Here is a 27,231-nt window from a genome sequence, read left to right as displayed (position 1 = left end):
AGGAAAGACACTTCATATTCATCAAAGGAAAAATCCACCAAGATGAACTCTCAATCCTAAATATCTATGCCCCAAATACAAGGGCACCTACGTACATAAAAGAAACCTTACTAAAGCTCAAAACACACATTGCACCTCACACAATAATAGTGGGAGATTTCAACACCCCACTCTCATCAATGGACAGATCATGGAAACAGAAATTGAACAGAGATGTAGACAGACTAAGAGAAGTCATGAGCCAAATGGACTTAACGGATATTTATAGAACATTCTATCCTAAAGCAAAAGGATATACCTTCTTCTCAGCTCCTCATGGTACTTTCTCCAAAATTGACCATATAATTGGTCAAAAATCGGGCCTAACCAGGTACAGAAAGATAGAAATAATCCCATGCGTGCTATCGGACCACCACAGCCTAAAACTGGTCTTCAATAACAATAAGGGAAGAATGCCCAAATATACGTGGAAATTGAACAATGCTATACTCAATGATAATCTGGTCAAGGAAGAAATAAAGAAAGAACTTAAAGACTTTTTAGAATTTATTGAAAATGAAGATACAACATACCCAAACTTATGGGACACAATGAAAGCTATGCTAAGAGGAAAACTCATAGCGCTGAGTGCCTGCAGAGAGAAACAGGAAAGAGCATATGTCAGCAGCTTGACAGCACACCTAAAAGCTCTAGAACAAAAAGAAGCAAATACACCCAGGAGGAGTAGAAGGCAGGAAATAATCAAACTCAGAGCTGAAATCAACCAAGTAGAAACAAAAAGGACCATAGAAAGAATCAACAGAACCAAAAGTTGGTTCTTTGAGAAAATCAACAAGATAGATAAACCCTTAGCCAGACTAACGAGAGGACACAGAGAGTGCGTCTAAATTAACAAAATCAGAAATGAAAAGGAAGAAATAACTACAGATTCAGAGGAAATTCAAAAAATCAACAGATCTTACTATAAAAGCCAGTATTCAACAAAACTTGAAAATCTGCAGGAAATGGACAATTTCCTAGACAGATACCAGGTACCGAAGTTAAATCAGGAACAGATAAACCAGTTAAACAACCCCATATCTCCTAAGGAAATAGAAGCAGTCATTAAAAGTCTCCCAACCAAAAAGAGCCCAGGTCCAGATGGGTTTAGTGCAGAATTCTATCAGACATTCATAGAAGACCTCATACCAATACTATCCAAACTATTCCACAAAATTGAAACAGATGGAGCACTACTGAATTCCTTCTATGAAGCCACAATTACTCTTATACCAAAACCACACAAAGACACAACAAAGAAAGAGAACTTCAGACCAATTTCCCTTATGAATATCGACGCAAAAATACTCAATAAAATTCTGGCAAACCGAATCCAAGAGCACATCAAAACAATCAGCCACCATGATCAAGTAGGCTTCATCCCAGGCATGCAGGGATGATTTAGTATACGGAAAACCATCAACGTGATCCATTATATAAACAAACTGAAAGAACAAAACCACATGATCATTTCATTAGATGCTGAGAAAGCATTTGACAAAATTCAACACCCCTTCATGATGAAAGTCCTGGAAAGAATAGGAATTCAAGGCCCATACCTAAACATAGTAAAAACCATATACAGCAAACCAGTTGCTAACATTAAACTAAATGGAGAGAAACTTGAAGCAATCCCACTAAAATCAGGGCCTAGACAAGGCTGCCCACTCTCTCCCTACTTATTCAATATAGTTCTTGAAGTTCTAGCCAGAGCAACTAGACAACAAAAGGAGGTCAAGGGGATACAGATCGGAAAAGAAGAGGTCAAAATATCACTATTTGCAGATGATATGATAGTATATTTAAGTGATCCCAGAAGTTCCACCAGAGAACTACTAAACCTGATAAACAACTTCAGCAAAGTGGCTGGGTATAAAATTAACTCAAATGAATCAGTAGCCTTCCTCTACATAAAAGAGAAACAAGCTGAGAATGAAATTAGGGAAACGACACCTTTCATAATAGACCCAAATAATATAAAGTACCTCAGTGTGACTTTAACAAAGCAAGTAAAAGATCTGTACAATAAGAACTTCAAGACTCTGAAGAAAGAAATTGAAGAAGACCTCAGAAGATGGAAAGATCTCCCACGCTCATGGATTGGCAGGATTAATGTAGTTAAAATGTCCATTTTACCAAAAGCGATCTATAGATTCAATGCAATCCCCATCAAAATACCAATCCAATTCTTCAAAGAGTTAGACAGAATAATTTGCAAATTCATCTGGAATAACAAAAAACCCAGGATAGCTAAAACTATCCTCAACAATAAAAGGACTTCAGGGGGAACCACTATCCCTGAACTCAAGCAGTATTACAGAGCAATAGTGATAAAAAAACTGCATGGTATTGGTACAGAGACAGACAGATAGACAAATGGAACAGAATTGAAGACCCAGAAATGAACCCACACACCTATGGGCACTTGATTTTTGACAAAGGAGCCAAAACCATCAAATGGAAAAACGATAGCATTTTCAGCAAATGGTGCTGGTTCAACTTGAAGTCAACATGTAGAAGAATGCAAATCGATCCATGCTTATCACCCTGTACAAAGCTTAAGTCCAAGTGGATCAAGGACCTGCACATCAAACCAGGTACACTCAATCTAATAGAAGAAAAGCTAGGGAAGCATCTGGAACACATGGGCACTGGAAAAAATTTCCTGAACAAAACACCAATGTCTTATGCTCTAAGATCAAGAATCGACAAATGGGATCTCATAAAACTGCAAAGCTTCTGTAAGGCAAAGGACACTGTGGTTAGGACAAAATGGCAACCAACAGATTGGGAAAAGATCTTTACCAATCCTACAACAGATGGAGGCCTTATATACAAAATATACAAAGAACTCAAGAAGTTAGACCGCAGGGAGACAAATAACCCTATTAAAAAATGGGGTTCAGAGCTAAACAAACAATTCACAGCTGAGGAATGCCGAATGGCTGAGAAACACCTAAAGAAATGTTCAACATCTTTCGTCATAAGGGAAATGCAAATCAAAACAACCCTGAGATTTCACCTCACACCAGTGAGAATGGCTAAGATTAAAAACGCAGGTGACAGCAGATGCTGGAGAGGATGCGGAGAAAGAGGAACACTCCTCCATTGTTGGTGGGATTGCAGACTGGTACAACCATTCTGGAAATCAGTCTGGAGGTTCCTCAGAAATTTGGACATTGAACTGCCTGAGGATCCAGCTATACCTCTCTTGGACATATACCCGAAAGATGCCGCAACATATAAAAATGACACGTGCTCCACTATGTTCATTGCAGCCTTATTTATAATAGCCAGAAGCTGGAAAGAATCCAGATGCCCTTCAACAGAGGAATGGATACAGAAAATATGGTACATCTACACAATGGAATATTACTCAGCTATCAAAAAAATGACCTTATGAAATTCGTAGGCAAATGGTTGGAACTGGAAAATATCATCCTGAGTGAGGTAACCCAATCACAGAAAAACACACATGGTATGCACTCATTGATAAGTGGCTATTAGCCCAAATGCTTGAATTACCCTAGATGCCTAGAACAAATGAAACTCAAGTCGGATGATCAAAATGTGAATGCTTCACTCCTTCTTTAAATGAGGAAAAAGAATACTCTTGGCAAGGAATAGAGAGGCAAAAATTAAAACAGACACAGAAGGAACACCCATTCAGAGCCTGCCCCACATGTGGCCAACACATATACAGCCATCCAATTAGACAAGATAGATGAAGCAAAGAAGTGCAGGCTGACAGGAGTCGGATGTAGATCGCTCCTGAGAGACACAGCCAGAATACAGCAAACACAGAGGCGAATGCCAGCAGCAAACCACTGAACTGAGAATAGGACCCCCCGTTGTAGGAATCAGAGAAAGAACTGGAAGAGCTTGAAGGGGCTCCAGACCCCATATGTACAACAATGCCAAGCAACCAGAGCTTCTAGGGACTAAGCCACTACCTAAAGTCTATACATGGACTGACCCTGGACTCTAACCTCATAGGTAGCAATGAATATCCTTGTAAGAGCACCAGTCGAAGGGGAAGCCCTGGGTCTTGCTAAGAGTGAACCCCCAGTGAACTAGATTGTTGGGGGGAGGGCGGCAATGGGGGGAGGATGGGGAGGGGAGCACCCATAAATAAGGGGAGGGAGAGGGGTTAGGGGGACGTTTGCCTGGAAACCGGGAAAGGGAATAACACTCGAAATGTATACAAGATATACTCAAGTTAATAAAAAGAAATAGAATGAAAAAAATCTTTAAGGTATTTAATGTTTGAATATTCACAATATGTTTCCATTGTACTCCTGATACATGTATAAATCTCACTTTGAAGAATCCTTTACCCCTAATATATATTTATTCAAAGCTTTGAAATTTAAAAATACAATCTGTATTATCTTAGCCACCAGTCTATCTTAGTTGCCATGACCAGGGCAACTTTTATAAGAGAAAACGATTAATTGGGGCTGGTTTACAGTTTAAGCAGCTTAGTCCATTATCCTGGTGGGGAACTTGACAGCAAGCATGGCAGGCTTGGTGCTGGGGACTTAGATGAGTGTTAACAATCCTTATCCATAATCACAAGTGAATACTGGATCTGACATGGGGTTTTGAATTCTCAAAGCCCGCCCCTACCAACGCAGTTCTTCCAACAAGATCATGCCTCCTAGTCCTTATAATACTATAAAACAGTTTAATTAATAGGAAATGAGTGGATATTCACCGATATGGGCCTATTTTAGGCATTTTTATTCAAACCACCACAATAATGATGGAGAACAGAAAAGGTTCTACATCTGGAGTTGGGAATCCCTTATAAGAGTGAACACATAAATAAATGAAGGAACTCTGAACCCACATTTTCTGACTATTCCTTAATATCGCATGAATTCCAGATGTTGATAATACTGAAACTTCACTAAATGTTCTCTTACAGAAAAATATCTCTAACATATATGTGTATATGTTATATCCATAAATTGAAAGAAAAAGAAAAAAGGAAGGAAGGAAGCAAGGAAAAAAGGAAGGAAGGTAGAATACCTTTATACCTTTAATCCAGACACTTGGAAGGCAGATGCAGGTTAATATCTGGGAGTTTTAGGCCACACTGGTGAACATAGTAAATATATTAAATCAGAGTGGATGACCTAATGATTATTTTAGGTCCTCATATCAGGTCTATAAGGTCTATCTATCAGTTCTATTGATCTCTATACCATCAATTCTCTCTCTCTCTCTCTCTCTCTCTCTCTCTCTCTCTCTCTCTCCACATATATATATATATATATATATATATATATATATATATATATAATATATAGTCTGTGTTGTACTTAAATGTCTCAGATATATTCAATGATTTTACATCATATCTAGAATGCATTTATAGTGTCTGTTAAGTATGTATACCCATATACATACCTTATATGTTATAATATGTAACAGATATTAATAGATATAATTTTTTGGGAATACTGGACAATTTCAGGTAGTGAAGAATATACCTTCATCAAATATGGAATAAACAATGTTAAAATTACATAATGGAATTCACCTACTTTATAGAAGATTAAAAAAGATACCTAAGTGTCTAGTTCATTCAAAACTTATTCATGTGATTTATGATTTCTAACCTCCTTTTTTGCATGTATTTCTGTCTTGTAAACCATGATAACCATGCTATGCATATGTTATAATTCTGTACATTTACATTTTTGATAGCTTTGAGTTTCAGCATAAATAAAATAACTGCTATACCAAATGATATGTCACTTTAAAACAAAGTATATCCTTGAATATATTTGTTTAGTAGTAGACCTTAAATGTAGAACAATAGCACAAGAGACTACCTTCAAAAGTTAAACTACCTGGAAATAAACTTGTTGCACAGAACATGAAAAATAAATGTAGAGTTAACAGTGTATGGCAGAGAAAAAAAATTTAGTAGTTACCCTCCTAGTATGACATAATACATAGAATTTGCAAAGATTATAAAATATGGTGTCAAGACTATATAAATTAGATTAAAACTGCCAGTCAACAGCTAGAAAAATAAAGTAATAGAGAGTTTCAAAAGAAAGGAAAACAAATGTCAAATAATCATTTAAAAAGTATTAGTAGCTCTATCATTAGGAAGCAAAATATAAAAGTAAGTAGAAATACTATGTTCCCTGAGTCACAATGGCTATCTTCAACAAACATAACCACAAATGACGGAATGAATGTGGAGCAAAAATAATGGTGGAAAGTAATATAGCCATTTTTGAAATCACTGCGAAGAGTTCTAAAAATACATACAAAAAGAACTACCATACGATGCAGCTACTTCCCTTCTGGTTATATATCCAGAGAACTCCATATTTTACATAGCATTATTTCCATTCTTTTATTTATTGCTCATTTATTCACTGTAGTAAAGAATTAGAATGAAACTGGTTGTTCATTATCAGACAATGAAAAATAAATTTTGGTATTCATAAAGATGGGTTAGGATTCAGCCATAAGGACAAATGAAATTGATTTTTTTAGGGGGGAGAGGCAAAAAATAGCTGAACAAATTAAGAGGGGTCATGCAATTTTATAGACACAAAAATGCACATTTTCCCTTATAAGTGGAACTAAGTTACTAATGTTTTTATGTATATGTAAACAAATGTGAACATAGGAAGAGTATAACACATACAAAAGAGAACAAGGAAGGGTTAAGAGTAAACAATGAAAAAAAAGGGTCTAAATGCAAAAAAGAATTCAAAACATTGCTATCCGTTCTAGTTATGTCATATATCCATGGTGGTGGTGATGAGTACATAATAATAAACTTGATAATGAAAATGTAAAATCTTTTGTGAAGTACAATGCTTTCAGAACCAGTGATCAAATTATATAGCTACTTTTGAGATATTTTTACTTTAAGGCTGATTACTTTCAATGCGTATATTTCTAATTTTTAATTCCGTTAAATAAAATTTACAAAATAGAGACCCTGTGAGAGAGAGACCCAACCACCTGGTCAGGTGGGCACTCCTGAGGCTGCAGAGCAGAAGAGACCACCAACACTGCTCACCCCTGCCCACATCCCTGGCCCAAGAGGAAACTGTATAAGGCCTCTGGGCTCCCGTGGGGGAGGGCCCAGGAGCGGCAGGACCCCTGCCAGAGACACCGGACCCTGAAGGAAACAGACTGGATAAACAGTTCTCTGCACCCAAATCCCGTGGGAGGGAGAGCTAAACCTTCAGAGAGGCAGACAAGCCTGGGAAACCAGAAGAGACTGCTCTCTGCACACACATCTCAGACGCCAGAGGAAAAAGCCAAAGACCATCTGGAACCCTGGTGCACTGAAGATCCTGGAAGGGGCGGCACAGGTCTTCCTGGTTGCTGCCGCTGCAGAGAGCCCGTGGGCAGCACCCCACGAGCGAACTTGAGCCTCGGGACCACAGGTAAGACCAACTTTTCTGCTGCAAGAAAGCTGCCTGGTGAGCTTGGGACACACGGAAGCAGAATTCCTCTAGGACCGGGCACGTTCTGTGTTTACCGGAAGTCCCACACCCTCGGATCCCGGCACGCAGCAGCTCTCTGCTCCCAGACCCTGTGAGAGAGAGACCCAACCGACTGGTCAGGTGGGCACTCCTGAGGCTGCAGAGCGGAAGAGACCACCAACACTGCTCACCCCTGCCCACATCCCTGGCCCAAGAGGAAACCGTATAAGGCCTCTGGGCTCCCGTGGGGGAGGGCCCAGGAGCGGCAGGACCCCTGCCAGAGACACCTCCGGACCCTGAAGGAAACAGACCGGATAAACAGTTCTCTGCACCCAAATCCCGTGGAAGGGAGAGCTAAACCTTCAGAGAGGCAGACAAGCCTGGGAAACCAGAAGAGACTGATCTCTGTACATACATCTCGGACACCAGAGGAAAACACCAAAGGCCATCTGGAACCCTGGTGCACTGAAGCTCCCGGAAGAGGCGGCACAGGTATTCCTGGTTGCTGCCGCTGCAGAGAGCCCCTGGGCAGCACCCCACGAGCGAACTTGAGCCTCGGGACCACAGGTAAGACCAACTTTTCTGCTGCAAGAAAGCTGCCTGGTGAACTCAAGACACAGGCCCACAGGAACAGCTGAAGACCTGTAGAGAGGAAAAACTACACGCCCGAAAGAAGAACACTCTGTTCCCATAACTGGCTGAAAGAAAACAGGAAAACAGGTCTACAGCACTCCTGACACACAGGCTTATAGGACAGTCTAGCCACTGTCAGAAATAGCAGAACAAAGTAACACTAGAGATAATCTGATGGCGAGAGGCAAGCGCAGGAACTCAAGCAACAGAAACCAAGACTACATGGCATCATCGGAGCCCAATTCTCCCACCAAAACAAACATGGAATATCCAAACACACCAGAAAAGCAAGATCTAGTTTCAAAATCATATTTGATCATGATGCTGGAGGACTTCAAGAAAGATGTGAAGAACTCCCTTAGGGAAACACAGGAAAACATTAATAAACAAGTAGAAGCCTACAGAGAGGAATTGCAAAAATCCCTGAAAGAATTCCAGGAAAACACAATCAAACAGTTGAAGGAATTAAAAATGGAAATAGAAGCAATCAAGAAAGAACACATGGAAACAAACCTGGATATAGAAAACCAAAAGAAGAGACAAGGAGCTGTAGATACAAGCTTCACCAACAGAATACAAGAGATGGAAGAGAGAATCTCGGGAGCAGAAGATTCCATAGAAATCATTGACTCAACTGTCAAAGATAATGTAAAGCAGAAAAAGCTACTGGTCCAAAACATACAGGAAATCCAGGACTCAATGAGAAGATCAAACCTAAGTATAATAGGTATGGAAGAGAGTGAAGACTCCCAGCTCAAAGGACCAGTAAATATCTTCAACAAAAAGAACTTCCCTAATCTAAAAAAAGAGACACCCATAGGCATACAAGAAGCCTACAGAACTCCAAATAGATTGGACCAGAAAAGAAACACCTCCCGTCACATAATAGTCAAAACACCAAACGCACAAAATAAAGAAAGAATATTAAAAGCAGTAAGGGAAAAAGGTCAAGTAACATATAAAGGCAGACCTATCAGAATCACACCAGACTTCTCGCCAGAAACTATGAAGGCCAGAAGATCCTGGACTGATGTCATACAGACCCTAAGAGAACACAAATGCCTGCCCAGGTTACTGTATCCTGCAAAGCTCTCAATTAACATAGATGGAGAAACCAAGATATTCCATGACAAAACCAAATTTACACAATATCTTTCTACAAATCCAGCACTACAAAGGATAATAAATGGTAAAGCCCAACATAAGGAGGCAAGCTATAACCTAGAAGAAGCAAGAAACTAATCGTCTTGGCAACAAAACAAAGAGAATGAAAGCACACAAACATAACCTCACATCCAAATATGAATATAACGGGAAGCAAGAATCACTATTCCTTAATATCTCTCAACATCAATGGCCTCAACTCCCCAATAAAAAGACGTAGATTAACAAACTGGATACGCAACGAGGACCCTGCATTCTGTTGCCTACAGGAAACACACCTCAGAGACAAAAACAGACATTACCTCAGAGTGAAAGGCTGGAAAACAATTTTCCAAGCAAATAGTCAGAAGAAGCAAGCTGGAGTAGCCATTCTAATATCAAATAAAATCAATTTTCAATTAAAAGTCATCAAAAAAGATAAGGAAGGACACTTCATATTCATCAAAGGAAAAATCCACCAAGATGAACTCTCAATCCTAAATATCTATGCCCCAAATACAAGGGCACCTACGTACATAAAAGAAACCTTACTAAAGCTCAAAACACACATTGCACCTCACACAATAATAGTGGGAGATTTCAACACCCCACTCTCATCAATGGACAGATCATGGAAACAGAAATTGAACAGAGATGTAGACAGACTAAGAGAAGTCATGAGCCAAATGGACTTAACGGATATTTATAGAACATTCTATCCTAAAGCAAAAGGATATACCTTCTTCTCAGCTCCTCATGGTACTTTCTCCAAAATTGACCATATAATTGGTCAAAAATCGGGCCTAAACAGGTACAGAAAGATAGAAATAATCCCATGCATGCTATCGGACCACCACGGCCTAAAACTGGTCTTCAATAACAATCAAGGAAGAATGCCCACATATACGTGGAAATTGAACAATGCTCTACTCAATGATAACCTGGTCAAGGAAGAAATAAAGAAAGAAATTAAAAACTTTTTAGAATTTAATGAAAATGAAGGTACAACATACCCAAACTTATGGGACACAATGAAAGCTGTGCTAAGAGGAAAACTCATAGCGCTGAGTGCCTGCAGAAAAAAACAGGAAAGAGCACATGTCAGCAGCTTGACAGCACACCTAAAAGCTCTAGAACAAAAAGAAGCACATACACCCAGGAGGAGTAGAAGGCAGGAAATAATCAAACTCAGAGCTGAAATCAACCAAGTAGAAACAAAAAGGACCACAGAAAGAATCAACAGAACCAAAAGTTGGTTCTTTGAGAAAATCAACAAGATAGATAAACCCTTAGCCAGACTAACGAGAGGACACAGAGAGTGCGTCCAAATTAACAAAATCAGAAATGAAAAGGGAGACATAACAACAGATTCAGAGGAAATTCAAAAAATCATCAGATCTTACTATAAAAACCTATATTCAACAAAACTTGAAAATCTTCAGGAAATGGATAATTTCCTAGACAGTTACCAGGTACCGAAGTTAAATCAGGAACAGATAAACCAGTTAAACAACCCCATAACTCCTAAGGAAATAGAAGCAGTCATTAAAGGTCTCCCAACCAAAAAGAGCCCAGGTCCAGACTGGTTTAGTGCAGAATTCTACCAGACCTTCATAGAAGACCTCATTCCAATATTATCCAAACTATTCCACAAAATTGAAACAGATGGATCACTACCGAATACCTTCTACGAAGCCACAATTACTCTTATACCTAAACTACACAAAGACACAACAAAGAAAGAGAACTTCAGACCAATTTCCTTTATGAATATCGATGCAAAAATACTCAACAAAATTCTGGCAAACTGAATCCAAGAGCACATCAAAACAATCATCCACCATGACCAAGTAGGCTTCATCCCAGGCATGCAGGGATCTTTTAATATACGGAAAACCATCAACGTGATCCATTATATAAACAAACTGAAAGAACAAAACCACATGATCATTTCATTAGACGCTGAGAAAGCATTTGACAAAATTCAACACCCCTTCATGATAAAAGTCCTGGAGAGAATAGGAATTCAAGGCCCATACCTGAACATAGTAAAAGCCATATACAGCAAACCAGTTGCTAACATTAAACTAAATGGAGAGAAACTCGAAGCAATCCCACTAAAATCAGGGACTAGACAAGGCTGCCCACTCTCTCCCTACTTATTCAATATAGTTCTTGAAGTTCTAGCCAGAGCAATCAGACAACAAAAGGAGGTCAAGGGGATACAGATCGGAAAAGAAGAAGTCAAAATATCACTGTTTGCAGATGATATGATAGTGTATTTAAGTGATCCCAAAAGTTCCACCAGAGAACTACTAAAGCTGATAAACAACTTCAGCAAAGTGGCTGGGTATAAAATTAACTCAAATAAATCAGTAGCCTTCCTCTACACAAAAGAGAAACAAGCCGAGAAAGAAATTAGGGAAAACGACACCCTTCATAATAGACCCAAATAATATAAAGTACCTCGGTGTGACTTTAACCAAGCAAGTAAAAGATCTGTACAATAATAACTACAAGACACTGAAGAAGGAAATTGAAGAAGACCTCAGAAGATGGAAAGATCTCCCATGCTCATGGATTGGCAGGATTAATATAGTCAAAATGGCCATTTTACCAAAAGCAATCTACAGATTCAATGCAATCCCCATCAAAATACCAATCCAATTCTTCAAAGAGTTAGACAGAACAATTTGCAAATTCATCTGGAATAACAAAAAACCCAGGATAGCTAAAGCTATCCTCAACAATAAAAGGACTTCAGGGGGAATCACTATCCCTGAACTCAAGCAGTATTACAGAGCAATAGTGATAAAAACTGCATGGTATTGGTACAGAGACAGACAGATAGACCAATGGAATAGAATTGAAGACCCAGAAATGAACCCACACACCTATGGTCACTTGATTTTTGACAAAGGAGCCAAAACCATCCAATGGAAAAAAGATAGCATTTTCAGCAAATGGTGCTGGTTCAACTGGAGGGCAACATGCAGAAGAATGCAGATCGATCCATGCTTATCACCCTGTACAAAGCTTAAGTCCAAGTGGATCAAGGATCTCCACATCAAACCAGACACACTCAAACTAATAGAAGAAAAACTAGGGAAGCATCTGGAACACATGGGCACTGGAAAAAATTTCCTAAAGAAAACACCAATGGCTTACGCTCTAAGATCAAGAATCGACAAATGGGATCTCATAAAACTACAAAGCTTCTGTAAGGCAAAGGACACTGTGGTTAGGACAAAATGGCACCAACAGATTGGGAAAAGATCTTTACCAATCCTACAACAGATAGAGGCCTTATATCCAAAATATACAAAGAACTCAAGAAGTTAGACCGCAGGGAAACAAATAACCCTATTAAAAATGGGGTTCAGAGCTAAACAAAGAATTCACAGATGAGGAATGCCGAATGGCTGAGAAACACCTAAAGAAATGTTCAACATCTTTAGTCATAAGGGAAATGCAAATCAAAACAACCCTGAGATTTCACCTCACACCAGTGAGAATGGCTAAGATCAAAAACTCAGGGGACAACAGATGCTGGCGAGGATGTGGAGGAAGAGGAACACTCCTCCATTGTTGGTGGGATTGCAAACTGGTACAACCATTCTGGAAATCAGTCTGGAGAATCCTCAGAAAATTGGACATTGAACTGCCTGAGGATCCAGCTATACCTCTCTTGGGCATATACCCAAAAGATGCCCCAACATATAAAAAAGACACGTGCTCCACTATGTTCATTGCAGTCTTATTTATAATAGCCAGAAGCTGGAAAGAACCCAGATGCCCTTCAACAGAGGAATGGATACAGAAAATGTGGTACATCTACACAATGGAATATTACTCAGCTATCAAAAACAACGACTTTATGAAATTCGTAGGCAAATGGTTGGAACTGGAAAACATCATCCTGAGTGAGCTAACCCAAACACAGAAAGACATACATGGTATGCACTCATTGATAAGTGGCTATTAGCCCAAATGCTTGAATTACCCTAGATGCCTAGTGCAAATGAAACTCAAGAAGGATGATCAAAATGTGAATGCTTCACTCCTTCTTTAAAAGGGGAACAAGAATACCCTTGGCAGGGAAGAGAGAGGCAAAGATTAAAACAGAGACTGAAGGAACACCCATTCAGAGTCTGCCCCACATGTGGCCCATACATATATAGCCACCCAATTAGACAAGATGGATGAAGCAAAGAAGTGCAGACCGACAGGAGCTGGATGTAGATCGCTCCTAAGAGACACAGCCAGAATACAGCAAATACAGAGGCGAATGCCAGCAGCAAACCACTGAACTGAGAATAGGACCCCCGTTGAAGGAATCACAGAAAGAACTGGAAGAGCTTGAAGGGGCTCGAGACTCCATATGTACAACAATGCCAAGCAACCAGAGCTTCCAGGACTAAGCCCCTACCCAAAGACTATACATGGACTGACCCTGGACTCTGACCTCATAGGTAGCAATGCATATCCTAGTAAGAGCACCAGTGGAAGGGGAAGCCCTGGGTCCTGCTAAGACTGAACCCCCAGTGAACTAGCCTGGTGGGGGGAGGGCGGCAATGGGGGGAGGGTTGGGAGGGGAACTCCCATAAAGAAGGGGAGGGGGGAGAGGGATGTTTGCCCGGATACCGGGAAAGGGAATAACACTTGAAATGTATATAAGAAATACTCAATTAATAAAAAAAATTTACAAAATAAAGAAAACACATTTTCTTCATGTAGAGTCCTTCATATGTTAGTATGTATACAGAATGATTAGTTGATGTCATTGACATGTAAGTGCTGTGACTATATGTTCATTCAGTAATTCCTTGAAAAACCTCAAAGCGAATCCAAGGAAAACAAATAACCAAACATTTCCCAGTGCCTTCCAGTGGGAGATAAAACTAAAGAGGTATTTTTTTGACCACATTCTAAATCAAATGCTTTAATTTTCACAAAGTTATTTTTTTTGTTTTTTTTTTTTGTTTTGTTGTTGTTGTTGTTGTTGTTTCAGAGCTGGGGACCGAACCCAGGGCCTTGTGCTTGCTAGGCAAGCGCTCTACCACTGAGCCAAATCCCAAACCCCTTCACAAAGTTATTTTAATTAATTAAGCTGACAATAGCTATTCACATTCTACATTATTGTACCAACAAAAAGAAAAACTCTGACATGTACTTTTTAGTAAAGAAACATGTATTCAATGAAAAATTTGCTTTGATGTCTCTTTGTGTATTTTTTTATCAAAGTAATAGTTTTACATATCAAAATATAATACATCATTACTGATAGCGATAATCATATTGCATCAATCCCCATTTGAGTTACTAATAATAGCATTAAAGAATGTAATTCAACAAGATCAATGGAATGTTTTGTCTCTAACACTGAACACCAATTTTCCAAAAAACATTTCTATTAATAAAATCTGTCAAAATGGGTTGAAATATTTAGCATCCTCACAAATACTATTCTTATCTGTATGCAGGCACATTTAGAGGCCAGGTTCAAGGTGTCCTTTGTTCTATCATCTATGTATATTAAGATCACAAATGATATTAAGCTTGTTAATCATGCAGTCATTATATAATGCCCCAGGCCTTCCAGGCTCAGAACAATTACTAATATGTTTTAACATGCTTTGTCATTCTATGGAGATTACTGTCATGGAATCAATATCTCAGGATTCTGAAGCCAATAACTGGTCTTTGGCCATACAACTTACATTCTAAGATTGAATGTTCATAGAAGAAGAAGAGTCAAAAGAAAACAACTTTTCTGTTTGAAAAAACATTGTTTCCCATCATACAAATCTGCATCCATAATGTTGATAATATCTATAGTGAATTAAATCAATTATTATATGTTTTCTCAGCAAAAGGTTTAAAAGTGAAGAAGAAAATTAATTCTGAATGTTGTGCCATATTTTATGTTCATTGCTACTGAAGGATCATGACATCATTTTTGGGGAAATGGGAACTTTCTATTTCCTTCAAAATGTTATATAGTATCTTTCTAGTCGGTTAGCGTAACCTACAAGAAAAAAATTATTTATGAGTATCTCAAACGTATTTTGATCATGTTTATGAATTTGAGTATAAGTGCACAGGTACAGGTAAGGTTGCAAAGGCCAAATATATTGGCTAGTTTTTTTTCCTCCTGTTCTTTGTAGAATCATTTGTAAATATTTTTTATCGATCTGGCTGTGCATGTGATTATTAGGAGACTGTGTCAGGAGGATTATTTAGATCAGGACTCCTAAACTAGCAACAACACAGTTCTGGTTACAGAAGACACACACACACACACACACACACACACACACACACACACAAACACACACACAAACAAACAAACACACACACACGCACAACAAAAAACAAAACAAAACAAAAAAACAAGCACAAGTAACTTCACGCAGTATAGGCAAAATGTGCAGAACAGCATTGCTTTTCTCCAATCCCAATGTAGTCATTTTTGCTCTTCTACAAGGTAAAAACTTTCAGCTGACAAAGAATTCAAAATATTGACACTCCATCATAGTATTGACATACCTAAAGGAGACATCCATTTCATTGAAGATATGAAATTATATTTAAACACATAGTTTTATAATATTTTTGTGCAAGGCTGCTTCAGTGCCATTCTGTATGTTTCCATAAAAGGGAAAAAAAAACATAGACAAAATGCATCATCATCCTTTAACATCATTTGTTGACTCTCTTCAAGGAATACTTCAGTCTTCTCATCCCAATCTACAACACACCACTACAAACATAATGTGACAAGGACAAGTGGGGCCTGAGTATGTTGTGGCCACAGCATCCACTAAGCAAAACGTCTCTGTGATGCAGGACAAACTGTTCCTTTCATTCTCCTATGTTCTCCTGACTCTTTTGATTGTCCAACACCATCATCTCCAAAACCTCAAGTTTAAGATGACTGGGAAGCTCGGTGACAAAAAAATGGAATTCTGAAATAGCTAAAGCAGGTGTTTCTGGAATTGTCCCTGTACTTTTGAGACTAGATCAAGAGGTGATATCTAGACATGACCAATAACAGTGTTAGTAGTCACTAATGTGTAAGGGCTCAAACCTCCTCAGGTTCAACAGCTGCAGTCAGCCAGTGACTGCTGAGAGAGAGAGGATCCACCTCTCCTAGAGATGTGTTGGCTAATGCTATTTTGTTATTCAAAATAAAGTAGTCAGTTTTGAGTTCGTATACACTTAAGCAACAAAAAGAAAGCTTAGTAGTTTTTATTAATATTCATTTTTGTCTATATCTATTTATCTACATAAATAACAATAATAATAAAAGAAAGAGAGGGGATGAGACAGGGGCATAAGAAGTGTTGTAGGGAGAAAGGGAATAGGGATAAGCCATATTATTTTATTTAAATTAAAATATATGTAAATATTAAAATGGCATCAATCAGCTCTTCGTCTCTACAACTATAAGTGGAGAATGAAGACATGTATTTCCTGGACAGAGTTCTAACACCTGTTGCTTCTGACTTCTCATTTAGACAGAGACCAATCAAAGTTTTGAATGTGTGAGCTGGCATCAGGTATTCTGTTGTGTTTTATCTATAGACTTCAGTCTCATTTCTGTAACAATTTTGTATCCACAAAATAATTCATTGTTTTATGGGTTGTGTTTAAACATCATTAGGGAACTAATCTCACAAATTTCTCTTTTGTCAAACAGAGAAGACTTAAAAAAGCAAAGAAAGGTATGATCTGCTGGGGTTTGATTCTTCCTGCTAAGGTTTTGGGTTCCTTTTAGTCCTACTGGATCTAGTAAGGTTACCATATTCTATAGATAATAAGCAGTAACCATATTCTGGTAAATGTGTTTGCTTTGCTTTATTAAACCACCATGTCTTTATTCAGGCTTTACAATAGAAAGTACATTAAAAGATAAAAATTTAAAGGTAATTTTTATCCCTTTATATATTCTAAATGTAATAGTACCTCACCTATGTAGAGATTTATAGGAGCTTTTATAGAGAACACAATATACATGGTACTCATTAAGATGTATACTTCAACTAAGTCTTTAAGAATGTTTGTACAGTTTTATCACTGATATGGGTAATAGGTTGAAGTAAAATAAAATATTAATTTACTATTCTCTATGACATTCCTTATTTTGCTCATAGTTTATTTTACAGATACTGGTATTCTAGCTATATGTTGAATGATTTCACAAGAAAATGCACAGATATTCTACTGTCAAGGAACTAGACCTGTAAAGTGAAGCCATGCTTCCAAGTAAACTTTTCAAAACTTTCCTTTACAATATTAGTCATTCTTACCATCTTAACTAATGTTGGTGAATCACTGATAACATTGCAGAATGAGTTTTCTTGGTATTTATTATATTTTAGACACAGATATGTTTCAATAGTTCTGTCAAAATCACTGGTATGGCCCATCTATATATTAACTTATGTGTGTATCATATCATATCATTTCTAACTATTGTCTCATCTATTTATAATCATCATCTGTTTATCTATCATCTATCTATTATCTACCATTATTTTGTCTTATTTCATCTCTTTGTCTACCCTCTATTATCTAATCTATCATCTATAGCCTGTCTATCTACTTATCTATCTATGTACCTACCTTCTCTATCTATTTATCATGTTTCTACACATCACCATTTTCCTGTTTTGATATATCCAGTCTATTCTGGCTGCCTTCCCTATAATAGTCTTGTTGTTAAATTCTTTGGATGAAGCCATGTATGGTGAAAGACTCAAGAAGACTCTCAGAAATGGGGAGGATCTGCTACTGTGATTGACTATATTTAAACACGAGCAGCTTCTGAGGAAACATTAAAGGATGGTATGGAAATATGCAACATAATATGGACATGTGTTTGGCTCATTAGCAATGCACTACTTATTGAGCCAGAAATATCTATGACATTGAAGCTGAAAGAGAAAAATGTCCTTATGTAGTTTCATATGTAGGAATAGGAAAGAATCCTATTAAATACAACAAAATACTGTTAGCATTGTAGGTGGATTTTAAGACACCAGAAAATGTATATAATAATGTGTATAAAGAAATATTATATAATATAAAAGTATAAAATCATCATTGAATAATGTTTCTATGATAAATGTCTCTTGAGAAATCTCAGCCTTGGTTCAACTGGGGGAATTGCAAATGGCACTGGTATTCCTTAAATTATACAAATCCTGTTCTTGTGCCTGCATCTATAAGAGAATTATAAATCTTTATTTTTTATCCTTTATAAAGTTATCATTTCAATTGAGTTAGAGTTCCAACTTTAAGGTCTTGTTTAACAAAATTGTGACCTAATTCTTTGTCTTCAAATGGGTAAAGTGATATTAAGGCCCAAACACATGAATTGGGAAAGACTAATTTTGCATACAACACTCAGATCCTTGTAAACTCCTATATGAAATCTTAAACAATTAATTTTTTTTTATTTGGTGGGTTGTATTGCTATCTCATTCTCAATGAAATTTTATTATAACAGATCAATAATATCACATTTTTTCATAAGGAAAATATACAGGAAATTAGTTCTATCAAAGGAAGAACTAAAAGTAGATCAGTCTAAAGTTTTTTAACAAAGAAACATGATCTGAGGGAATACCATGGCATACAATCTACTTTCAAGGGGCAAAACATACATATTGTTAGGAACAGCATATGGTTAGCCACAGTTTTGAAAATGAAACTCAGCAAAACTCTTTTCTACAATTGTCTGTAAATAGGTCGTGTGTAAATGTGTATAATATTCATCTCATTGTGGTTGGCTATTGATAGCCTATTGCAAACTGAAACTTTTATTGGTTGAAAATGCATAGGCCTCCCCTTTCTCAAAGAGGAAAGTGGAAGGAATTGGGGAGATCAGCTGCAAGAAGGGGGAACTGGGAGGAAGGGAGGCTGATATTGGGATACAAAATGAATATGTAAATTAATTAATTAGTTAGAAAAAGAAAATGTGATTGAGGAACTAACAGTATATTTGCTTATTAAAATATTTGTGTACTATGTGTAAAGGTTTAAATGCAATGCCAAAGACACCAAAATCTGAGGAAAAAGAAAAGACAGGGGACATGGGAGAAATAGTAATGTGAGAGAGACTTTAAAGGAAAAAAATTGCATTTGATTCCTGTAGCGTATGAACACCATAAGCTAAGAACAAAACACAATATAGTGTCAGGCCTATTTCCTTGATAGAATGACTAGTGCAGCATTGTACTGTCTACCATCTTTGTAGAGCAACCAATTACCTATGCCTGGCTCAGACAAAAAGTAAAGTTCAAAATTTGAAGAATTGTTTCTGCTGAATGACTACTGCCTTTATACCACTGTAAAGTCAAGCAACCATCTTAAATTGGAGGCTTTGGGCTCAGAGGAAATGAAAGGAAATGGAAACATTTTACCTAAGAATGGTCATCTTTAAAATAACCTCAGAACTGCTGATGTAGACAGCAGAACTAGTCTGCATCAGAGGCCATAGTGTAATGTTTCGGAGTTAATGGTCCAGAGAGCTGTGACCAAGGACTCCTCAGGGATCCTTCCCAAGATCACATTTTATCAAATAAGGAAGTCTCTTCATACCAAAGGAAGAATGCAAGTAAAAATAGCAGCACACTAGGGAAAAAAATTAAGTTGCTCTCAAGGAGTGAGTTAAGGACCCTTTAGAGTGATAATTTGTACAGATTGTATTGGACTGATTACTCCTAAATGCATCTGGTATATTTAACTTTGTCATTTAAATAAGGAGTAGGAATAGACATGTAGCTATTCTCTGTAAACTTGCGATTCAGCACTGTCCACTGATTATATACTGATGAAAAGAAATAAAGCAAATTATTGTATTTTTATACTCTTAAAGGATCTTTAAAGGATGTTTTCCCTTCTTCTTATATTCCGTAACTTTCTTCATTATCTTATGAAATTTTGATTTAATCCAACGACCTACAAGCCATCTTTCATATTTCCCTTCTGATCCCATGAACACCATTTCTAGAGCATGTAGATAAAAATATTTTATCTGCCACTCTGCATTTCCTACAGAAACAATTCAATCTCTCTGTGTCTGTCCTAACCACTCTTCCAATAATTACTATAAGCAGTAAAAGATTTGTGAAGATGACATTATTCACACACTATTTCTCCAGTAACTTTGGACTACATTCAGAATAAAATAGAAAAATTTCAGCCAGCATTGTCACACTTTAGCTTGTCTGCATTTCTATGCATTCCTCTTTCTATTATTTTGCTCACTGTTACTAATCATTTAGCAATCTTACTGAAATGCCTTCCCAGTCGAGCACATCCTTGCTCCATGCCATTGGCAAACCCTTTCCCTCCTTGTGTAGTAGCTATTTTTTTAAATTTTTTATTTAGTTAGTTATTTTTGCACTCTAGATATTATTCCCTTCTCAGTCCAGTCCCTGACTGTTCCACATCCCATACCTCCTCCCAGCACCCCACCCTCTTCATCTCCACAAGGAACTCTCCACTCCACCCACTCCACCAGACCTCTAAACTTCCTGGGGACTCCAGTCTCTTGAGGGTTAGGTGCATATGCTCTGACTAAACCCAGACCTGGCAGTCCTCTGCTATATATTTGTTGAAGGCCTCATCTCATCTGGTGTTTGCTGTCTGGTTGGTGATCCAGTGTCTGAAAGATGTTGGGGGTCCAGGTTAATTGTGACTGCTGGTCCTCCTACAGGGTCCACCCTCCTCCTTAGCTTCCTCCAGCTTTTCCCTAATTCAACCAGCGGGTTCAGCAGCTACTGTTAATTGGTTGGGTGCACATATCTGCATCTGACACTTTCAATTACTTCTTGTGTCTTTTGGAGGTAAGTCATGATAGGTCCATTTTTGTGAGCACCCCACAGCCTCAGTAATGATGTCAGCTCATCCCCTTGAAATAGATCCCACTTTGGACCTGTCGCTGAATCTTCTTTTCCTCAAGCTGTTCTCCATTTCCATCCCTGCTTTTCTTTTAGACAGGGAGAATTATGGGTCAGAGCTTTGACTGTGTGATAGCAACCTCATCCCTCACTTGATGCCCTGTTTTTTCTGCTGGAGGTGGGTTCAATAAGTTCATTCTCCTCACTGTAGAGCATTTCATCTCGGGTCCCTCCCTTTGAGTCCTAAGGATCTCTCAGTTCCCAGGTCTCTGGTATATTCTACAACCTCCTTCCTCCAGAGTATAACCTGTTTTGATTATTTCTGCTGGCCTTCAGGGCTTCAGTCCTTTCCCCCCACCAAATACCAGATCATGTTTCCCTCTCCCTCCATACCCCATCCTCTTTCCCTCCTCTCTCCCTCCCTCCCACCCCCTTTGTGGCTGCTTTTGTCTCCCGCCCAAGTGGAACCAAGGTGCCCTCACTTGGACCATTTTGAATTCTGTGAACTGTATCTTGGGTATTCTGAACTTGTATTTATTTTTTGGCTAATATCCACTTATTAGTGAGAACATACTGTTCATGTCCTTTTGGATCTGAGTTACCTCACTCAGGATGATATTTTCTATTTCCATCCATTTGCCTGCAAGTTAGGATGTCTTCCTTCTTAACAGTTGAGCAGAATTCCACTGTGTAAATGAACCCATGGTTTCTGTATCCATTCTTCTGTTGTGGGACATCTGGGTTGTTTCCAGATACTGACTATCAAAAAGAAGGCTGCTATAGTGAACATGTGCCCCTGTGGCATGGTGGGGCATCTTTTGGATATATTCCCAAGAGTGGTATTGCTGGGTCTTTAGGTAGGTCTATTTCCAATTTTCTAAGGAACCTCCAAATTGATTTCCAGAGTAGTTGTACCAGTTTGCAATTCCACCAGCAATAGAGGAGTGTTCCTCTTTCTCCACATTCTCACCAACAGGTGTTGTCACCCAAGGGTATGATCTTAGCCATTCTGACTTGTGTAAGGTAGAATCTCAGGGTCATTTTATTTGCATTTCTCTGATCTCTAAGAACTCTGTACATTTCCTTAGGTGCTTTTGAGCCATTCAAGATTCCTCTGTTGTGAATTCTCAGTTTAGTTCTATACCCCATTTTTGATTGGGTTGTTTGTTTTTGGTTGTCTAGCTTCTTGAGTTCTTTATATATTTTGGATATTAGTCTACTATCAGATGTGGGGTTAGTGAAGATCTTTTCCCCCATTCTGTAGCATGTGGATATGTCTTATTGACTCTGCCCTTTGCCTTACAGAAGCTTTTCAGTTTCATGAGGTCTCATTTATCAATTCTTGGTCTTACAGTGTGAGCCACTGAAGTTCTGTTTAGGAAATTTCTCCGTGTGCCAATGAGTTCAAGGCTCTTTCCTACTTTCTCTTCTATTAGATTCAGTCTATCTGGTTTTATGTTGAGGTCCTTGATCCACTTGGACTTGACCTTTGTGCATGGTGACAGATATGAGACTATTTTCCTTTTTCTACATATAGACAGCCAGTTAGACGAGCAAGATTTATTTAAGATGTTTTCTTTTTTCCATTGTATATTTTTGGCTTCTTTGTCAAAGGTCATGAGTGTGTAAGTATGTGATTTTATTTTTCGGTCTTCAATCCTATTCCATTAATCAACCTGTCTGTCTCTTTACCAATATCATGCAGTTTTTATCACTACCACAATCAAGTAGGCTTCATCCCAGGGATGCAAGGTTTGTTCAATATACGAAAATCCGTTAACACAATCCATCATAAAAACAAACTCAAAGAAAAAAATCACATGGTCATCTCCTTGGATGCAGAAAAATCATTTGAGAAAATATAGCACCCCTTCATGTTAAAAGTATTGGAGATATTAGGAATTCAAGACCCATACCTAAATATAATAAAAGCAATTTACTGCAAACCAACAGCCAATATCAAATTAAATGGAGAGATACTTGAAGTAATCCCACTAAAACGCTCACTCTCTCCATATCTATTAAATTGCTAACTAGTACAATAAAAGAACAAAAAGAAAGGAGATACAAATTGACAATGAAGAAATAAAGGTATTATTTGCAGATGATATGATAGTTTACATAAGCAACCCCAAAAATTCTACCAGAGAACCTGTCCAGCTGATGAACAACTTCAGCAAAGTAGTTGGATATAAAATTAACTCAAATAAATCAGTAGCCTTCCTTTATACAAATGATAACTAGATTGAGAAAGAAATTAAGAAAACAACTCCCTTCAGAATAGCCATAGGTAATATAAAATATCATGGGGTAACTCTAACCAAACAAGTGAAAGATCTTTATGATAAGAACTTCAATTATCTCAAGAAAGAAATCAAAGATCTCAGAATTTGGAAAGATCTCCCATGCTCATGGATTGGCAGAATTAACATAGCAAAAATGACCATCCTACCAAAGGCTAACTACAGATTCAATGCAATCCCCATCAAAATTTCAACACAATTCTTCAAAGACATGGAAAGAGGAGTTCTAAAATTCATCTGGAAAGGCAAAAAACCCAGAATGGTAAAAAACAATTCTTAACAATAAAAGAACAGTTGGGGAAATCAGCATTTCTGTGTTGTTGCTCTTTAATTAATTAATTTCAAAGGCTGCTCTTGTCTGACTATGCTTATTCCAGTAATCTGTGGTTTTCTGTTCTTGTTGTCCTGATCTCAATTTACCTTGTTATTGGCAAATTGAATTTTATGTTGAATAAATAACAAATATTTTACTAAGCTTTGACATATATTTGTATGATTGGGAGATAGTTTATGCTTTCTATTTCTGGGTATCCATAAATAAGTTAATATAGGAACCAGGCAGTGGTGCACACTCCTTAAATTCCAGCTCTTAGGAAGCAGAGGCAGGCAGGACTCTGTGAGTTTGAGGCCAGGTAAGTTCCAGGATATCCAGGTTTACACAGAAAAACAAAGTCTCTAACAATAAAAAAATCAAACAATTAAATAAATAAAACAGGACACCAAGTACCTATGATCATTAATGAAAGTTAATTTTCATCTTCAACAGTACATATTTCCAGAGACATCTTTGTATGATTATGGGTAATCTATGCTCATTAACCAATTACAAAACATTAATGTTTTGACACAAAAAGGCTTAGGTCAAGCTGAGCTTTAGTAGTAGATCTTGCGCTTTAGGTAAAAAGAGTTTAACACAATTAAGACAAAAGCCTATGATATTTTCACTCCTGCAATATGGGAGTCCCCGGTCATGTCATTATAATAAAATAAAATGGAACATGAAGCGATGGTTCTTGCTTGCATTCATTTCATTTGTACATACTGAATGTCAGTGGCCAACTTCCATTTATAAAACCTTAGTATTGTGTAGAAGTTTCCATCCTACCAGTCTTTCATGAATATATAAATGTCTTCATTTCTCTGGTTCATTATGAGTAAAATAGTAGCAGGGAATAATTTTTAATTTTTGAAATCATTCTCATTTTCTCATTTAAAGTTACATTAGATACTTCTTAAAGAGGCAATAAAATGAAATAAAATGACTCCCTTTATTAACAGTGTGAAAAATGAAACAACATATAGAAAAGTAGACTGAACTTATGTGTATGAAATTCAAACTTATGCATATCTTAGCACTCTATTACTTCACTGTTTCTGGATGTTTTAAGGATTTGGTTTTTATGTGTATGAGTATTTTGTTTTCATGTATGTCAGTGCATGTTTCATGTATGTTAGATGCATGTGTTGTAATGTCCTTGGATGTCAGAGAAGGTGACATATCATCTGAGAGTGGAGTTACCAAGGGTTCTGAGCAGATTTGTGGATGCTGATAATCAAATCTGGGCCTTTTGGATGGGCAGTTACTGTTCATCACCACTAAGCCATCTTCCTAGTCCATGAGGTGTTGCATTTTTCATTGGCACTAAGAACTAATCATCTTATTTTCTCCTTATAATAATTAGCTGAAAATATTAAGAATCATAAATATGTTTGAAATGGAATATATCAACAAATATTTAGTTAGATCAATTAATTATCAGTTTAAAATAAAAGGATACATTGATGTGGTATCCTGTGATATGATGATGGAAAATTAAAAACAAACCAAAACAAAAACAACAAAATCCATTGTCTACTTCCTAAATCTTATGGATGGTATGCATAAGAAGAAAGAGAAAAAAAATTTCAATTATATGTGTTCATTTTGATGAATTTAAAATTTAAGTGATTGATGACACTGGGACCTTGTATAATGCAGAATATATACTTTTATGAATTTTGTTCTTTATTGTTCTTGTGAATGAATTCATTAGAAACATGCAAACATTACATACTAAAATATGGAGATTAGCCTCTCTCATGGATGAGGCCCCTTATACATTCAAGGTAAAATGATAGCTGTAAAAACATACATAGGCTAGACCTAGGCTTCTTGGCTCATATATAGCAGATGGGCAGTTTGATCTTCATGAGGTTCCTGAACAACTGGAACAGAGGCTATTCCAAAAGCTATTGCCTGAAAGAAGGTGGGATATGTACTTCTGTCTGGGTTGCCTTGTCTAGAAGAACCTAGCCTAGCACAGACTTGAAGTGCCAGGGCGGGATGTGTAGCCAGATGTGCCCACAACCACTCAGGAAAAGATGGAGGATGGAGGAATGATTTTGTGAGGGGGTGACCAGGAGTGGGACAGTGAGTAGAATGTGAAGTAAATAAGTAAAAAAAAATTAAATTCAAAACATACACAGATAATAAAAATGGACTTATCATCTTGTATTTACCTATCTTTGCATACACGTACATAATTATAATATAATATATAATTAGTAATATAATCAAATAATGAGAAGCTCTCTGTGGATATGAGATTAGAAGTGTTGTTGAAAGGGCTGGAGAAGAATAGTAAATGATATAATTCCTACCAAATAATTTAATACTCTGAATTTTTTAAAGGAAATATATAAAACTAAAAATAAAGTAGAAAATTATTAGTTTATATTTAAATAGGAAATTTTAAGCGCATTATATTTACATTATATTTAATTTGTATAATGTATCAAATCTAAAATATAAAGCTATTCCAAAAATTTTTTAATAAGTATCCGAGAAGAAATCTGTCCAGCCAAAGGAAATGAAGCAGGAGTATGACTGGAGCAAGTATCTCTCAATTTCGTACACTGTGTCAGTAGCAACAGTTCAGTTTTGAGCATTCTTCCTCCTTGCTTATCAGTAACTTGCATTATTAGGTAAAACAACCAGCAGAGAGAAAGTCCTCTCAGTGAGGGTCACAGAGCAGCCCAATTGAATGTCTCTGTCTTGTATAGTCAGAGGTGTACATACTGCCACTCTGGATAGCAGGTGCATTTTTCCCTTATGCCTTTTCATGGCTGCAAAGATCACATGACAACCATAAATCTATATTATTAATCTCTACCTCCAGTTTGTCCAATTTTACTGATAGTTATTTTTATATCTTTTAAATGAGAGTGTGCTATAATTTCAACCCAAGATACAGGCAGAAACTGTTGAGATGTGTTTTCTGCCAACCATACTAGTTAAATGTGGCTATAATGATAGACTCCAAGGAGTGTCTGTATTACTGTGCTCTCAGCATTACAAGAACAAATGAAGCAAGGCGGGAAATCAGATCTATTGTCCAAGATCCACTTTCTCCACAATTACACAGACACCTGTGTGAATTGGTTGCAGCAATTACCTAACCCAGGGTTTGCATTATCTCAAATTGCCAGGATTGAAATGAAGGCAAAACCTTTATAGTTATCATGTTGCAGAACAGAATTATTCATTGAGAAGAAAACATGGATGTTTCAAAAGACACAATTACACGAAATTTGGTATCTATGTGTCATTTTTCGAAGGGAAAGCTTTATTATGAAGGCCAGCTTAAAATTTTCCTGGATGGATAGAGATAATGTCACTATCATGACTATTTTACAAAGCACAAAAAAGGGGGGATCAGTGTAAGGCTTCGATGCAGAACAATAGTCGGCAGA

General features: G+C 37.3%; 1 protein-coding gene across 2 annotated transcripts in view; it reads right to left on the bottom strand.

Moving 5' to 3' along the window:
* Cdh12 (cadherin 12) overlaps positions 1 to 27,231 on the bottom strand; it is a 1,210,919-nt gene that overhangs the window by 351,696 nt on the left and 831,992 nt on the right.

This window comes from Rattus norvegicus, chromosome 2, assembly GCF_021556685.1.
Source record: "Rattus norvegicus strain SHRSP/BbbUtx chromosome 2, alternate assembly SHRSP_T2T, whole genome shotgun sequence".
NCBI lineage: Eukaryota > Metazoa > Chordata > Mammalia > Rodentia > Muridae > Rattus > Rattus norvegicus.
This window is presented reverse-complemented; position numbering and strand designations above follow the sequence as displayed.